Raw genomic sequence first — 16639 nt, forward strand, 5'->3', positions numbered from 1 at the left:
TAACACATTTCTCAACCTTAATTTTAGACATCTCTAGGCTGGAAGACCATAGACCAAGACAGATCTTATACCTTGTGCTCTGAGATGGGCTCCATCATACTGTCAGCAGGTAATAACCCATATAATGAAAAGTGCTATGTATAGGCACTGGGCTAAGTCTTTAGCTCCATTTTCTCATTGAATTCTCCAAAACTATGGGTTGTAGGTCTTTATATTCACCTAGATTTTACAGATGAAGCAATTGAAGCTAGAGTAGTCCCAGAAAAGCAAGTGGTAGAGCTGGAATCCTAACAGAGCCAATAGCCATTCCATCTCCACATTTCAGGGGCCTCTGTCATTCATTCCTTAGTGCATTCATTCATTCATTCATTCCTCCTACAATTACTAATGCTCACTCTGTGACAGATTGACAGCTTACAGGGAGTCTATTATTCCAAATTTTGGGGTATCTCTGAGCTTCATCTAATGCCTTTAAACTATAGTCATGATGGAGCACTGTTTTTTAAATCAAGGATGGATGAGTCCCACTTTTAAAACTCAATTATGCATAAGCATATAGCATATGTTTACTTAATAAAGTTTAATGTTCTTGTACCTGTGAAACAGATAGATGTATATGTATATATACATAATGAATATGAGTGTATCTCTCATTTATGCTGATAATCTCCAACATATATATGCCCTGTGTGTAGAAGTCTAAAAGACATGTAGCCTCTGGAAATATTCTGCTCTGGGCCGTTCAGTTCCCCCCACCCCCCTTGCTGCTTTACTTTAGGATTCCTTTCTTTCTGACTTTCCCACTATTTCTTTGGCAGCTGTAGGTTCAACCATTGCCCTTACTTCTTTCTCACTATTCTGCCATGCCTTCTTCTGCCCTGCCATTCTCTACACCTTCAATAGTTTCTCTCTCAAATGTTTCTCTGTCTCCAAGCCACCAGAAAATATAACTACACAGCTAAAGCACTGAGAAGATAACACAATATGCCCTATTCTCCTTTATAAAAAATATTGGGTAGTTAGTATTTCTCTTCCCTTTGTGGTAATACAGAAATGCAGTATTATAGTGGTTTGTGGGTCACTCGCTCTGGATCAAAGTTTGTTATTTCTCAGCTTTCAGTTTCTCTTGTCCTGACTTAAAGTATACTCGCACCTGGTTCTTCACCCCCTTCTTCCTGCAGTTCTCATCCCCTCTTTCTAATTTCTCCTGTTTCCCTTCCACAATCTCCTGTAATTACTGTTCATGTCTGTTAAATTGCCTTATAGGCTTTTGAACAGCATAGCCACAGAGTCTAAGGTGGGAAATTGTATTTTCTGAGCTCTGCTCCCTACTCCTCAAGTGCCTACTGCAGGCTTTGTTAAATGAAAACCACAGGGTCCCCACCTCTTCTTCCTGCTTAAAAGCTCCCTGTATCTTCCCTACATAGAAATTAGGCCTAATTTTAGACCCGCTGACTTTGGAGGTTGGTCACCTCTGGGGTGATTTTAAAGCTAGGTGTGATTAAGGAAATCTCTCTTTCACTTCTAGACTAATTCTATTTAGCTATTCCATTTAGTTATAACTCATTTTTGAAGTAAAATTCAAGTCCAGTAACCCAAAGAATTGGTTTTACTTACAAAATCTGAACAGAGTAAACACCAAATGATATTACATGGAAAATTGCTTCCTTGATTTCAAAAAAATGTGGATTTTCATTTTCACAGGATAAGTTAAGAGATCCTTACTAAAACAAAAGGTATCATAGCTTTATTCTCTTGTTAGATTGTCCTATTTTAACCAATTTGCTTGTTTATGGGGAAAAAACTCATGCAAAGAGATACTTCCTTGTTTTAGAGGAAAACGAGGAATTTTAGAAATACAGAATGTTAATACTTCAGTGCAAAGAAATTTCAAGCTACATTAATATTTACTATATAAGAGTCATATGGGGCTTCCTTGGTGGCGCAGTGGTTGAGAGTCCACCTGCCGATGCAGGGGACGCGGGTTCGTGCGCCGGTCTGGGAAGATCCCACATGCTGCGGAGCGGCTGGGCCCGTGAGCCATGGCCGCTGAGCCTGCGCGTCCGGAGCCTGTGCTCCGCAACGGGAGAGGCTACAGCAGTGAGAGGCCCGCGTACCGCAAAAAAAAAAAAAAAAAAGGGTCATATGCACCTGATACTTAGTAGGTACTTGATAAATATTTATTAAACAATAATAATAGCTAATACTTAAATATTTCTTTTATGTGCCAGCCACTGTCCAAAGATTCTTAGTTAATTCTCACAACCACTTAAAGAGGTGACTATTATTGTTCCTGAGTTACAGATGTAGCTCTGGGGTACTCTGAGGTTAAATGATTTAAACTTGTTCAAGGTCTCGCAACCAGTAAGGAGTTGAGCTGGGATTCAAACCCAGACAGTCTGGTTCCCAAGGCTTGCTCCTGCCCCACTGTGTGCACTGCCCTCCAAGGTAGATAAAGACAAGGCTTGCACATGACATTGTACACCAAAGGTGCTTGCTGAAGTAATTCTACTCATGAAAATTTCAGACGTAAACTTACAACTGTGACTGCAGTCAGAATCGCTGGATGTTATGTACATAATCAGTCATATACAGGAATGTCAATTGCTAAGATTTCATAACTCAGACTAGTCCTATTACTTCATCTTTGGTCCTAAAAGCTCAATCCTTTGGTCAGAATTTTATTTAAAGGAAAAGACAGCTTCTATAAATAAAGATTGACTTCTTATACTTTGAAATTCCTTCCACTCTCTCCCCCCAACCTGCCTCCACATTTGATGGTCACTTCATGCAGCAATGTTTTGATGTTCTCTGGTGTGCCGATACAGCAATAAGTCTCAGTATGGATTTGTTTATCTCCAAATAAAACCCTTGGTGTACAGAACAAACTAAGGCCCAAGCCAGACAGCAGGAGGAGACTTTCTTCCTGACTATGCCTTAGTTGCAATGCCCTTTGCCACTATAATGATTCACCATTGCCATCACAAGGAGTAGGTTCATCCAAGGCAGGTCAATTCTGTAGCTATTTAGGATCTGGGTTTATTTTAACTTACATCCTCAGGGGCTGGCTCCAACTTTCATCGGTGTGGCTGACATACATAATCATATTTTACATAATCATAGTTTATACGGGCTATCAGGGGACTCCTAGGTGTGGGGAATTGATTTGGTTATTACAACGGTTATGGCTATGAGAAACACCTGCTTTGCTAGGAGTTTGGTGTTTGATGAAAATTGCATATGTGTCCGTATAAAAGTTTATCGTTATTCTGAATATTAAGCCCTACTGCATATTTCCAAGGCTGAACATACGTCAGAAGTGTCTAACATTTGTCATGTTTGTTGCAGGAAGCATTAAGTAACATTTGGAGGAAAAAAAGTACCAAATTCTGTTACTTCATCAGTTGAGACAGCTGAGAGCTTATAATACAGTGATTTGTGAGCTACTTAATTTTTACATAATGACTGCTAATCCTCAAAGTCCCAAATGCCTTGAGAAAGTCATATAATATAAATGAATTGAGGGAAGTAGTGCTTTATTCAAGAATGGCCGTAAAATCCATCTGAATATTCTAAGGCTTGTTTTAAACCTGGTGGAAGTTCTGTGCCAAAAGATGTGTCTATGTCCAACATAATAATGGCTTCCTTTGCAAAGAAGCAATCCTTCTGAAATAAGGGCAGTGCTTTAGAAGTGTATATAATAAACAGTTGAAAATAATCTTAGAGACAAAACCCAAGTAAGTGAAATTTTGTGATTAATAAAACAATCCTCCGAGGTCTTTTTACCATTCCATCAGCGTGTCACAAGAGCAGATGGCAGCTGGGGGCTGATCAACTAGTAACACAGCCTTTCTCAGAAATGTTTCCTTTCTTGAAGCCTCATAAGTGAACTTTGAAGAGGAAACCTTAATATTCATGAATAGGATTTAGTAAATGACTTGAATGGCTGGGGAGTCAATCATGCTAACAGTGAACCCACTCCGGTGCCCAGGGGTTGGACCTGAAGGGGTTCCATTCCTCAAAGTGGGATAAAGTCAAAGAAACACACTGGTCCCAAGATCCCAGAGGGAGTCAAAGCCCAATCTTTAGAAGGAAAAACTAGCCTGGGCACAGCTACAGAGGCCGGAGGTGCAGTGGGAACTGGGACTGTGAGAAATCTTCTGGAGGAAGATAAAGGTAGATCTTAATGAGAAAAGAAATTTCCAAGGTGTCCCTGCAGTTTAAAATCCTAGGAATCCCTGGGAAACCCAAGGGTTGGTCCTTTGCATTTTCTATCACAATCCTAAGAAGTTAATTTGTTCCCCTAAGTTTTCCATAGCATAGTGTAACAGCCTCCTATGGGTCATAGAGATTCATTTGAATTAACCACTTTCCAGTTTCTGAAATTCATATGTGCCTTAGAGGGCAAAGTGAGGTGAGGAGGGTATCCATTTGTTCATATCTCCTTGTAGATCCTCTTCATTGGATTACTTTTCTTAGCAACTAGAGGAGGTCATAAGCCTGGGGAATCATGGTCATCCGTAGGAGGACAATGGTAGACCTCCTTCTGCAGATGAGTACAAGACTTGTCTTGTTTAGAGATCCTCTATACTCCAGAATGATATGGGAATACTATTTCTTTTTGTCACATCTCTTCCATGACTCTCTTCTTTAGTATTATCAAGAGAAAATGTGGAAAGTGCTTTAGGGAACAGAAAATATAATCTATGCTTCTTATTGTATTTAAAAAATTTTAACATGTTTATTTTTTAAGAATAGGCATAGTGGGAGATTTTTTAGCAGTCATCCAGCCCATTATCAGTTTAGCAGGTGAAAGCACCGTTACCTTGAGAAATTAAATGATTGGTTAAGTCACACAGCTAGTTAGTAGCAGAGCTAGGAATAGATGTTAGGTCTCCCTAATTGGAACATGTATGATTATATATGATAAATCTTCATATATAATAATACATATGCAACAGGTAATTCATTATTAAATAATATATAATGTCATGATATGATTTTCAAGTAGAATGGCTAGCTGAGAGCTTTGTTCTTGCAAAATCAGAAATTATGCTGTCAACTACCGTGCATTTCCTCTTCTGTAGTCAGCGAAACTGAAGAATACCCTCCTCCTGTAACATCAACTCATTAAAAAAATATTTTATCTTTACTGCCAAAGAAGGACACTACATAATGATCTAGGGATCAATCCAAGAAGAAGATATCTTTACTACCATACCCTGAAGTTCTATTTATGATTCTTTTTTTAGATATAAAAATAAGTAACATTACTTTCATATTTCAGATGACTTGAGGCTTAGCCTTGAATCATGCACTCAATAAATACTAAGAGTAGGGAAGACAGTTCAAACTTGACATCAAAGAGCTTAGATATAGAAATTATCACCTTTAGTTCTGGCTATGTCTATGTCACCACTTCTCTTGCTCACTTCAGAGTTTTACCGCTGTATCATATCTGGAACTATTGAAACAGGTCTTAATCTTAATTTATAATCTTGCAAGCACAACTGGTAGAAAATTAATAGCAACAACAAAATTTAGCTTTAATTAAAAACATCAACTAAAACTGACTTTAGATTAGTCTGGCATGCACAACCAGTAGCAAATTAACAGCAACAACAAAAGTCAAGTTTAACAGCAACAAGAGAAACTGACTTTAATTTAGGGATTAGTAACCATAGCCTGCAAACCTACATCCCCTCTTTTCTTTGCCTCTGTAGTCCTGACTCTTGCCTGGAACAACAGAAGATGAGGAAGTTTCCTTATCAGTCTAGGCCCAGGGCTGTCCCACAGTCAGATCACCGCAATTATCAAACCCCAAGTATTTGCTGTTTGCCATTTAACCTAGAACAGTTCCCTGCACACAGCAGGTATTCATTAAGCGTGTTAAAGCATGAATGATTGAGATAAATAAGTATATACTTAGCAACTGTAGTATAGCCACTAGGCTAGGTTCTGTATACAAAGTCATTGCCCTCAGGAGTTTTACCCTCTTAGCATCTTGTCTGGTGCTACAAAACCAAGAAAACTCAAAAGATAACCCATTAACCACATGCAGAATTCACTTAGACTTTGCAAGGAGGAAGGGAACTTGGATTTTTCTCTTGCTGTCTCCTCCTACTGACCTTCCCTCTCGCATTTGCTTTTCCTTTTCATCACAGAGAATCATCCCCAGTCTCCTCCGAGACCTCTCATACCAGTTGTTTCTCTGCAGTTTGCTCTTAAAGTTGTTTCTCATGTTTTTTTGCATTACCTTGTGGAAGATTTGCATACTTCATTGATACATTAAATACTTAAGGGATAAGAATAAGTAAGCATGATGTCCACTTTCCTTTCCAAGCAGATACTTTATATAGATCAAACCACCTGCTTGCCCTCCATCTGCTGCTGGAGCTGGTGGCGATCTGGCAGTTAAACATCTGGCCTTTAAAGTACCAACTGCTGCTTAATTAAAACATCATTTCTACAAAATTATTGCAGGAATTTTGATTGCACCTATTAATATGAGAATAAATACTCATGAACCATATCAAGCAGCTTCGAAAAGAACCTTGTAAGCCCAGGTCACCACAATCAAAAGTATAGAAAGGAGCAATGCTGTGCTAGTAGGTGTAGCTAGATAAATAGATTTGGTCTGAAGGTATCACTAAACTCTTATTATTGGGGAAAGAAGTCAAATTTTTAAAAATCTACCAAAATTAAACGTCACATAGTTGCCAAAGGTGAGAAGGTGGTAGGATCCTGAGTTAGTTCTGTAAGAACGCAACGTGTGTGGAGTATTTTAGATTTCTTTAAAACCTGCATTCATGATATAAAATAGCTTAATAAACTTACAGTATTTTTATTAAAATCTCTGGCTCACCTGTTCTGATTTTATTTTAATTTCAAATCTTTGTATTTCTTGGACCAAGAACTTCTGATTATTCAACTTTTTGTCATATTATCTTAGATGGTTAGAGCATGATTTTATTCAAAATCTTGTAGATACATCATGATGGGAAAAAAAGATATAGACATAAATTAGGAAATATGTCACACTTCCTGGGGATTTGAATTTGGCCACAATAAAATTGTTTTTCTCTGTCCTACTGATTGTTTCCAAAGCCCATAGCAAATGTGATTTCATTTGCCTACTTAATTTAAATATCTGTATCATTGAATGAAGGGCTTGAAAAGCAAGAGGTTGAAATACAGTAGATGCAAATGAGAGTTAGAGAAAATATGCGGAACAAAAGGTCAAGTTAGGAAATGGTACTTTGGAATGATAATAATATATATAAGCTACATATTTCTTAACAATCATTTAGTCGAAATTTTGGTTCTGACCTTCCTGATGACTAAAACCAAAAGGGAAACAAGCAGTTAATGTGATTCACAGTTGTCCCCTAGGAAAATGCATGCCATTTCTTTAAAAGAAACAAAAACTTTTCTTAGATAAGAAAAAAAAACGTTAAGCACCATGTCTTCAGATAAAATCCTCTACAACATCCCTATAGTTTTGGAGATAATGGGCACTTCAGAGCTTCCTATGTTAGAGTGGTTCAGAGTAAGCCAAGGACATATGCCATTAGGAAAAAGATTTTAAAAATTAGGTAAGTAAGAATCCTAGATTTGAGGTAACATCTTTGAAATCTACAGACAAACTCTTAGGAAATTAGACCCTCCCAAATCTCCACTCCAGCTGGTACCGTGTGGCATAGGAACATCCTACTGTCAGGAATATTGGCCGGTCTTTTATTTTTCTCCTTTTGCTTTATTGGGATATAATTGATAATGTTATTGTGCAGTGTGTTGATTTGATGTGCTTATATATTATGAAATGATACCACCATAGTGTTAGTGAACACCTCCATCAAATCACATAATTACCATTTCTTTTTTTTTGTGGTGAAAACATTTATGATCTACTCTCTTTGTAACTTTCAAGTATATAATACAGATTTATTAATTATAGTCACCATGCTGTACATTAGATCTATAGAACTTACCCATTTTATAATTGGAAGTTTATATCTCTTGACCAATATCTCTCCATTTCACCCACCCTCAGCTCCTGGTAACCATCATTTTACCTTTTTTCTGAGTCTGGCTTTTTTAGATTACACAGGTAAATAATATACAATATTTGTCTTTCTCTGACTTATTTCACTTAGTGTATTGCCCTCAAGCTCCATTCATGTTGTCACAAATGGCGGGATTTCCTTTTTTCTGATGGCTGAATAGTATTCCGTTGTGTGTGTGTGTGTGTGTGTGTGTGTGTGTGTGTGTGTGTGTGTGTGTGTGTGTGTATATATACATACATATATACACATACCACATCTTCTTTATCCATTCATCTATTGATGGACACTTAGATTGTTTCCATATCTTGGTGCTGCAATAAACATGGGAATGCAGATATCTCTTCAATATTCTGTTATCATTTCCTTCATATATATACCCAGAAGTGGAATTGCTGGATCACATGGTAGTTCTGTTTTTAAGATTTTAAGGAACCTCCATACCATATTCCATAGTGGCTGCACCAATATACATACATTCCCACCAAAAATGCACAGGGTTCCCTTTTCTCTACATCCTTGCCAACACTTGTTATCTCTTGTCTTTTTGATGATAGCCATTTTAACATATATGGAGCAAAATAAAGCAGGGAAAGGGACTAAAGTGTGTGTGTGTGTGTGTGTTTTAAATGTAGATTTTATTATTACTCATATAGATATAGTGAGGCCAACAGGTTAAGAGTCAATTATTGAAAACATAGTTTGTTATATTATTAAACAAAGGGCCAAGGGAAGGCCTGAGCAAGAGCCTTCATTGTGGTTTCCAGGGAAAAGAATGGGTGAGGCAGGGTAACAGGCTTAGAACTGTCTAGCTCAAATGAGTTCCACAGGCCATAGGTGTCGGGACAGTCCCTGGGTGTCTGGTATGTGGCCCTGGGGTGATTAAGGCAAGTGGCTAGAGTCCCTGAGTGTGAGAGCTCTACAGAGGAAGTGGTTGACAGTGTGAGCTCTGGATTGGTTAGTCTGCATATGAAAGCTATACTCACAGGCAGCGGTTTCCTACTTCTAGGAATGGCTAACCCTGAGAGGGGCAGTCCCTCCCGGTTCAGCAGGGCTCCAGAGGTCAAAGCATCAAAAATGCAGAAAATAAAAGGTGTGCTTAACACAAAAGGTGTGTGAGTGTTGCTGCTGTTTTAAATAAGGTGGTCAGAGAAGGTTTCACACACAAAATGACATTTGGGCCCAAACTAATAGGAAACTAGAGAATGAGCCATGGAGATGTCTCGGTTCTAGGCAGACAGAATAGTATATGCAAATGTCTTGAGGCAGGGGCATGCATGGCGTCTTAAGGGAATAATACAGAGACCTGTGTGTCTGGAGCAGAATCAGTGAATGGAACAATCGAGAGATGAAGTCAGAGATCTAGGGAAAAGGGGGAAATCACATACGCCTGGTGGACACTGTAAGGACTTGGGCATTTGTTCTGCGTAGAGTGGGACCACTGGAGTGTTTTGAGCAGAGAAGCAACATGATCTGGCTCACACTTTAGTAAGATCATTCTGGCTGCTGTGCTGAGAATAAACTACAGTGGGGATAAGGTGGCAGCTGGGGGCCTGAGTTAAGAGGCTATCGCGACAATCCAGGCAGGAGATATGGTGACTTGGGCCCAACGGGTACCATTGAAGGTTGTGAAACTTGATCAGATTCTGGATCTGTTTTGAAGGTAGAGCCAATATGGTTTTCTGAAGATTAGATGAAAGGTGAGAAATCAGAGCCAGATAAAAACAGGCTACTATTAGTCTATTTGCACCTTTGTATGAATAATAAAAAGATACTCCCTCTTGGACATTACAGCCGTGGAGATCGTAGTTGGATGGCAAGTGCATGAGTTGGATTTGAATCCCTCACTTGAGCTTCTTAGCCAGGTATACTTGGCAGTGCACAAAGTGCACAGTCATGTGTGGTAGCCTGTCTGTCCCCTATTAGAGGATCCACATATTTTCTTTCCTTTCCTCTGCCCCCCCCCACCATTAAGGGAGCATGCATTCAACTCATGAATAATCAAAGTTGGTTCAACCTCAAAGAGATGGCAACATAACCACTAGAAAAAGTTTACTGTAGCCTGTGAACCTTTTTTCCCATGGAAATGTGTTTATTAAATTTGCTTTCGATTTTCAAGAACTAGAATTTATTTTCATGGGAGCTGGGAGCCTGAAGTTCTGGTGCTAAATGGTAGTGGAAACTCCACATTACCATTTCCATTTCCATTCTAGTTCCAATGAATACTTAAAAAAAAATGGAAGATTTATCCATCTGTGTCCTATTACCCAGAGGCCATCTTTGACCATTCCGTTGTTTTCTTCAAGACATTTCCTTGTTTATGATGTCTTCACCATCTCCCCGTGGAGAATCAACAGGATAGCAATGGAATGTGAAGAGGGATGGTGTTCGGGGAATAAAATTATGAAATGGCAACCTGAAAATGGATGACGTAGGTGATCTGCAAAACAATAGCAAAATAACCACACCTAGGGAATAACATATAAATAAAATTAGTGAGGTCATGGAATGTTAAAGCACTAGACTATAGTAGCACACCTAACTATATTAGCTTTCCTGAAGGGAAAGATTAGGATTACGCTGAGACACTGACATTTTCAGTGGAAAATGGATGATCAGTTTACCCCACTGCTCTTCAAAGTTTTTTCTTGTATATTCCTTACAAGAATTTGGAAACTTACTTATATCTTCTGTCACTTTAAACTTGAGACCTAAAATATTTCATGATAAGTTTCAATTGCTACCATTGCTAAAGAAGTAATTTCTGGCTATAAAAATGAATCCACTGTGAGAAAGAAAACACCATAACAATCTGTAATTCACCATTATTTACTTTTTAAAAAGTGAGATCTTAAAAGTCAGAATTTTATATTGTTCTTTTTACCCTTAAAACCATATTTCTATTGTAATTCCCCCACAGAAGTTTTCCCAACATAGTGTGTTTTATTCTTGAAAACCTTTTACTGATCAATTTATTTTAATTTTTACAATACAACGTTTAAAACAGTTTTCTGTGACCATAATTCTCAATATCTTCTCAATATATTGAATTATTTCTCTGTATTGAATTATCATTATAATTTTAGAGTTGCCTGATTGATCAAAATGTCATAAGTATATTATATATTATGATAAATAGTTATTAAACATAAAAAGCAAAAATATTATTGAAAATATACATTGAAATGTATCTCTAAAAGAGATGGATGGAGATGGATGTTGGTGGGTGTTGGTGGGTGGGTGTACTTGTAACCTGAAAGAAGGTTACAAGTACAAATCTACTGAACCTGCAGGAAAATATACACATAAATGTACAGTTTACTAATTCTTTCATGCCCTTGTCCCTGAGGTTCTCTGTTGTCAAGAGGTTCTCTGTTGTCAAAGATGTTGCCATTCCACAATGATGACTACAAAGATTGCAACATCACTCTGTACCCCTCGGGCCCTGTGAGTGTGTGTGGCTGGTTAGCAGGCACACAGACACTGATTTTATGTTCTTCACAAAATATTTCCTTTAAAAGATGGGATTAGAATTCCAGGGTCAGGGGGAGGGATAAATTAGGAGTGTGGGATTAACAGATACACACTACCATATATATTTAAAATAGATAAGCAACAAATATTTGCTGTATAGCACAGGGAACTATTTCAGTGTCTTGTAATAACCTATAATGGAAAAGAATCGAATAATAATAATATAGATATACATGTATATATGTATAACCCAATCACTTTGCTGTATACCTGAAACTAACACAATATTGTAAATCAAGTATAATTCAATTAAAAAAAGAGAGAGAATTCCAGGGTCCTAACTATAAATGGCACCATAATATGACATCCTAATGAGTCCTCTAGAAGTACATAGAATATAAATCACATTTCATAGCACTTAGAACATCTGAGTTTCAGGAACTCTTAGAATAGCACCTAGCTTACAGTCAGTCTGACAGAAGGATCTGTCATCATCATCATCATTTTTGTAATGACTTATACCTGTCTATTCTCTCAGCCATTCGAGAGCAAGCTTCCCAAAGTAGGGATCATGATTTATTCTTCTTGATATCTCTAGTATATTGAATACTGCTTGACCCCATAAGTGTTTATTAATAAATGAGTAACTGGGCCTTTCTCACCTTCTGAGATGGCCCACACTCTGTTTGTGGAGTGTGTTTCTCTCTAAATAAATCCACTTCTTACCTATCACTTTGTCTCTCACTGAATTCTTTCTTTGATGAGACATCAAGAACCTGACGTTCATTAAGTCCTGAAACTAGGTGCCTTTTTATAGTTTCCTGTTCCTTTTTTTTTTTTTTCCTCCAATCAGAAGTGAGCTTTCTCGGGCTTCCCTGGTGGCACAGTGGTTAAGAATCCGCCTGCCAATGCAGGGGACACGGGTTCGAGCCCTGATCCGGGAAGATCCCACATGCCATGGAGCAACTAAGCCCATGCGCCACAAGTACTGAGCCTGCGCTTTAGAGCCTGCAAGCCACAGCTACTGAAGCCTGTGAGCCACAGCTACTGAGCCAGTGAGCCACAACTACTGAAGCCCGCATGCCTAGAGCCCGTGCTCCGCAACAAGAGAAGCCACCGCAATGAAAAGCCCACATACCACAACAAAGAGTAGTCCCCGCTCACCACAACTAGAGAAAGCCTGTGCGCAGCAACAAAGACCCAACATAGGCAAAAATAAATAAATAAAATAAATAAATTCAAAAAAAAGAAGTGAGCTTTCTCCAGGAATTTTTTTTTAATACCTCTATCCCAGCTATTAAAACAACAACAACAATATAGTAGGCATAATTGTTTTATAGCCTGGGTCTCATAAGTCAGACATCAGAAATCTGTGAAAGTCTTTTTATGTTGTCTGTTTGTTCTGTTGTTTTAAAATGTTCTTACTCATGGTGCCTTGCTTGTGTGCTTGATTATATTTGACTGTGTGCTGCTCACCATTTGAAAAATTATATGTGGGATCCCTTGTGGTCTAGGATGCAGGTGTTTTCCTCTAGGGAGAATATACATTTGATTTTGCCACGTGCTCAAAGGCATTGACAATTTGGAACCATTTAAAAGTAAATTCGGGGATGGGGAGCGGGATAAATTAGGAACTTGGGATTAACATATACGCACTACTATATGTAAATAGATAAACAACAAGGACCTGCTGTATAGCACAGGGAACTGAACCCAATATTTTGTAATAACCTATATGGGAAAAGAATCTGAAAAAGAATAGATATATGTGCATGAATATATATAAAACTGAGTCACTTTGCTGTACGCCTGAAAGTAACACAACATTGTAAATCAACTATACTTCAATAAATAAATTAATTTAAAAAAATAAAAATAAATAAATGAGTAACTGAATACATAAATGAATGAAAGAATGAATGAATAATCAAATAATTGAGAGCGAGTAAATCAGAGCAAATAAATTTGTTGGTCATATTCTCTTCTCCCTGGTCATCTGATCATTCCTCTGATCTCTTGCCAGGCTGCTGTCAGCTTTGATTTGTGACTTTGGTAAAATATATGCCGGCTTCTACAAGCTTTATTCATCTTTTTCTTCTTGCTAACTTGAGTTTGGATTCTATAATGCGGAGGTGGTAAGACTCCAGGATTCACTTTATTTTTTCTATGGACCAGGAGTAAAGACTAGTTTAGGCTAGATAAAAACAAATCTAAACAAAGAAATGAAATTAGCTTCATGATCTTGTGTGTGTGTGTTTGTGTGTGTGTGTAAAATTCTGCCACACGATAGTTACCAACATTTCTGAGATTTTGATTCAGGGATTGTTAGCCTTGCTGAGGCTAGTACCTTATTCATAGGTCCAGCCCAGAGCTTCAGTTCTTATCCATAGAATCTGGGTTATTGGGCAGTAACTCACACCGTGCAAATTCTTGAGAGGTTGACCTACAAAACAGAATGCTAATAGTTACATTACACACACCATAGGAACCGTCAGAAAGGTTGCTTTGTTAGTGTATTCCTTCCTTGAAGGGAACTTTATATGGTGGTAAAATTATAATAAAAAAATTGCTTAATGATCAAAACTAAGACAAATTAAATTAGCTGATCTTAATAATAGCAATGCTCAAGGGCTTCCCTGGTGGCGCAGTGGTTGAGAGTCCGCCTGCCAATGCAGGGGACGCGGGTTCGTGCCCCGGTCCGGGAGGATCCCACATGCCGCGGAGCGGCTGGGCCCGTGAGCCGTGGCCGCTGAGCCTGTGCGTCTGGAGCCTGTGCTCCACAACGGGAGAGGCCACAACAGTGAGAGGCCCGCGTACCGCAAAAAAAAAAAATAATAATAATAGCAATGCTCAACAAAGAAGGGTAAGACTATCTTCCTCACTGTAGGAATAGAGCTTTCAGTGTCCTCTCTCTTGAACACCCCCTTCCCTGGAAATGTAGGAAAAACTATGGTCAATATCCTGAGGTAGTCTTAAAAGACTTTTGTGAGGAATAAATGAGATAATATATGTAAGATATATCTCCAGGTAGTTAGTAGTTACTCTGAATCAGCATTCTTCACATTGGGGTTATGTGCACCTCTGATGGAACACAAATGCTTGCCATCTTGGTCCTGAACTTCAATACTTATTATTCCTTATAACTGATCCCTTTTACTCATCAGAATCTTACTATAATGCATTTCTTAAATGCATTAAATCTTTTAATGCATTTAAATCTTCCTAAGCACCAAGCAAAGGACATTTCCAAAGTGTTAGAAGAGCTTCTATAATCAGGACCTCTGTAACCAGTGAGATTTTTGATCATTCTGAATAGTAGTAAAAATTGAAGTTGTGTCCGCCGAATGCAATAAAGCTTTAAAGATTACCTTTCTACATCTATTTCACTTCTATGCATTTTAAGATATACATTCTCAACACCATTCTTATTTAACTTCAAATACACGATTGCCTCTTATTAACTGTAAACATTTTTCTAAAATTTGCTCTGGCGTAATTTAAAATAAGACCTTTTTACCTGTCTCATTCAAATTCTCTAAGGTTATTGTTTTGCCCTAGAAAATTTCCCAAATATCTTATCCTATATTTGAGTCAATTTTCTCGTGATAGTAAAAAGTATCGTGTTAGCCTCAGTAAAACCTTTGTTAAATACCCAAAGCATTGGGAAGTGTTAGATTTATGTATTCACAGTTTGAGGATGGGGGATCTTGGAAGTCATCTCCTTTCACCTTATAGTTAGAAGATCAGAGACATAGAGAAGTTAAATGACATCCCCATTGAAGCCAGGATGGTCCATGTGGCTAAGGTAGAATCCTGTTCTCTTGCCTCTAGTTCAGAGCTACCACACCTAGAAACATATGATCTTTTTCTATTTTCAGTTCATTAAAGAACAAAGGTGTTTATCAGTGAGGTATATTACACTCTATTTGGGGTTACAGATCAGTATTTAAAGCAATTTCATGCAAATACAGGTAGTGAATAGATAGATACATAATAGTTCAGATGTATGTTCTGTGTAAGCAAATTCTGTTTCTCCAGCTTTGAAATTTGTCTGCTGCATCTCAAATTATTTCCCTGAAGCTATTTCCATTTTTTAATAATCTCCACTCTATCTTAGTTTATTACTCATGTCATTTTTCTCTGACTTATATTTTTCTCAAACTGATTCCACATGTTACTTTCAATCACAGCATCTCAAGACTTTGGATGAATGGCCCTGAAACATTTCCCTTGCTTGGCATTCTGCAAGGATTTCAGTGTGAGTGTACAGAGGCAGTAGAGCTGAGATGCAGAATGCTTTTTCTTCGTTTTGCCTGTCCTTCCATAAACCAGTTGAGATTTAAAAACAAACAAACAAACACTTACTTTATTCTTTGTCTATAAATGTAGACTTTTACAAACTCATCTTGAAGTCAGATTACTCAAACGGGCAGAAATCAATCTGAATTTTTTCTTTTGAACTTTCTAGTAAGTTGTCTAACCTTAGCTGGAATTTTGCTATACCATGAAGAGAATGGGACTTTGGGAGGTGAATATAAAAACTATTTATCAAACGTCTCTGATGTTGGGAATTCCCTGGTAGTCCAGTGGTTAGGACTCTGTGCTTCCACTGCAGGGGGCCCAGGTTCGATCCTTGGTCAGGGAACTAAGGTCCTACATGCCGCACAGCATGGCCAAAAATTTTAAAAATTAAAAAAAAGAAACATCTCTGATGCATGTAAGTAAAATGCTAATTATTGCCTTAATCACCTTATGATACAGTTTACTTTAATATCATAACTTTTTTTTTCAGAGTTAAATTCAGTGGCCATGGTCAACAGGAGCAAAGATATTAGTAACATCTTGATAAAACAGATATTGGTAACAATTATTTTCCTTGCTCCTCTTAAACGTCTATTATTCTATTTATTTTTAAAGCAAACATATTTAACATTTAACACCATTTTTAAACTGCCACAAATTCTTTTAGAAGTTAGTGGTATATAAAGTCTAAGAACATGGAAATAGAGACGTGACAGTGGTTAAATATGAAAAAATAAATGCATGAACTAGTTAGCTTGATGTCTAGCTAGACAGTGAGTTTTCCTTCTGATAAACATCCA

At 37.8% G+C, this 16639-nt stretch overlaps 1 protein-coding gene and 1 non-coding gene across 3 annotated transcripts in view; both read left to right on the forward strand.

Moving 5' to 3' along the window:
* The window catches only part of PLXDC2 (plexin domain containing 2), a 413757-nt gene that overhangs the window by 64704 nt on the left and 332414 nt on the right, over positions 1-16639 (forward strand). The window lies entirely within an intron of this gene.
* Positions 16110-16182, forward strand: TRNAG-UCC (transfer RNA glycine (anticodon UCC)). The gene has a single exon. It is a non-coding gene; the product is annotated as a tRNA-Gly (tRNA).

Source organism: Lagenorhynchus albirostris, chromosome 1, assembly GCF_949774975.1.
Source record: "Lagenorhynchus albirostris chromosome 1, mLagAlb1.1, whole genome shotgun sequence".
Lineage (NCBI taxonomy): Eukaryota > Metazoa > Chordata > Mammalia > Artiodactyla > Delphinidae > Lagenorhynchus > Lagenorhynchus albirostris.